The sequence below is a fragment of the Pteropus vampyrus genome, unplaced genomic scaffold (assembly GCF_000151845.1).
Source record: "Pteropus vampyrus isolate Shadow unplaced genomic scaffold, Pvam_2.0 Scaffold26, whole genome shotgun sequence".
Lineage (NCBI taxonomy): Eukaryota > Metazoa > Chordata > Mammalia > Chiroptera > Pteropodidae > Pteropus > Pteropus vampyrus.
Genome location: NW_011888807.1, coordinates 9,630,499 through 9,632,886, shown reverse-complemented (window position 1 = coordinate 9,632,886; position 2,388 = coordinate 9,630,499).

Here is a 2,388-nt window from a genome sequence, read left to right as displayed (position 1 = left end):
TTAAGATGCTGCCACTAAAAGGTAGCAAATAATGTATTGATATCTTTTTCAATTTAGCCATCAATGAATATATTGCAATATTTGCTCAAAAGGAAATACATACAAAATAAACACATATATATAGAAGAAAGTATTAGAATTGTCCTACATATGGGGTCATATTGGTGAAAAAAAAGTAATGCATGAAGGCATATTTTTATCAATGAATAAATATATGTGGCTGTCCCACCTGAATTACTTGAGTATATAGAAACTTGTTTTATTTTTAAGAAATCATAAAACTTTATTAATAGATTAAAAAACAAAAATGTGAGTATGTTCTTAGAAAACCTCAGCTCTGTCAGAGGTTTTTCAAGGGTCAATAGTAGAGTGGCAACGATTATGCTTTAAATTCAGTACATCTATATACAGATAAGAATTGTTCATCTTTTCTTAAACCCTAGGAATTTACTCACTTTCAATTATTCCTCTTAATATACTGACATAACATGCATTCAAAACACATAAAAATACATAGTAAATAAAAATAATTGGTATATATCAAAAGTACTAAATATAATTGTTAACAAAACGGTATTCATTTTATAGTAGCTATTTTATAAATCATGTTAGGCAAATAGTTTCTTCTAGCTTAGTTATAAAATAAACATTAATTCAAAGAAAAGGAATCAGGAAAGAAGCAAATTTATTAAAATTTCATGACTAAGCACTACACAATTTCCCACGATGAAATATCCAAGGGTCAGAAAAATGCAATAATTTATAACACATCAAATTAAACTATTATCATACAACTTTAGTGTAATTGATAAAGATACATGTTTTAACTCTTGGTGGAGAGCTAGAGCTATATATGTAAGGATACTAAGGAAAAAATGTGATCTTATTCACAACTTGCTTTTTAAGATGGCTAAGAGCATTTTGACCCTCAATGCCTTCCATTTCTACTTTTACATATGTATTCTACCACTATAATTAGCATAAATGCCACATACTTTTTGGCAAATGAGGAATACAAGAGCATGAAGTATTATCTAGAAATGTAAATTTAGAAATAGAAGGTGACTGAGTCAGGAAGAGCCACAGAAGTGATGCATTATGTGGTTGACACATCTTTAATGATTTTTCAATAAGAAATTAGCTAAAGACTGCATTAAAAAAACTAATTTATCCACCACAATTTTTGAACAAAATTTGGAAGTATCAAGAATTTTTTCTTCTGTCCAGAAGTAAGAATAAATCAGTTTTTGCCAGATATCAAAAATTTGGCTAAAGCTTACATCTATCTATCTAACTCTACCTAAATGTTAGAAAATGTAACTATTTCATTGTGGTAACATATACATAACATAAAATGTACTTTTTAAACCATTTTTAAGTGCAGTTCTGTGGCATTAAGTATTTTCATATTTTTGTACAACTATTACCACCATCCATCTCCAGAGCTTTTTATTTTTCCAAACTGAAACTCTGTATCCATGAAACCATAACTCCCATTCTCTCCTTTTTCCTAGCCCCTGGCTACCTCCCTTTTACTTTCTGTCTCTATTGAATTTGACTACTTCAGGTATGTCATATGAGTGGATTCACTTTGCCTAATGTCTTCAAGTTTCATCTGTCTTGTACCATGAACAAAATTTCCTTCCTTTTTAAGGCTGAATAATATTCTACTTATGTATATACCACATTTTGCTTGTTCATTCATCCACGGATGAACAGTTAAATCAATTCCACTTTTTGAATATTGTAAATAATGCTGCTGTGAACAAGGATATACAAAATCTCTTCGGTTTCCTGCTTTTATTTTTTAGTACACATCAGAATTGAAATTGCTGGGTCATATCATAATTCTATGTTTCATTATTTTAGGAACCTAGTCCATACCATTATTTACAGCACCTGCACCATTTTACATTTCCACCTGCAGTATACAAGCATTCATATTTCCTCACATCTTTGTCAACACTTGTTATTTTTTGTTTTTGTTTTTGTGAATAGTAATCCTAATGGGTGATATATCATTGTGCTTTTAATTTATATTTTTCTAATGATAAGTTATGTTGTGTATCTGCTCATGTGCTCATTGTATATCTTCTTTGAAGAAATGTCTATTCAAGTCCTGTGTCCATTTATTAATCAGATTATTTAATTTTTGTTGAGTTATATTATTTTTTTTTTAGCTACAATATGCATACTTGCCTTACTGGAGTCTACATTAAATTTATATTTTTACCATTCCTAGTCAATGTAATAACCTATGGCATAAATGACTGTTATTGATTCATGATGTTAATAAAATGATTACAGATGATAACTATTAAAATGTAAAACAGGTGGTAGAAACTACTGATTTTGAAGAAGCAGGAGCATATGCAGAAAAAGAAGAAG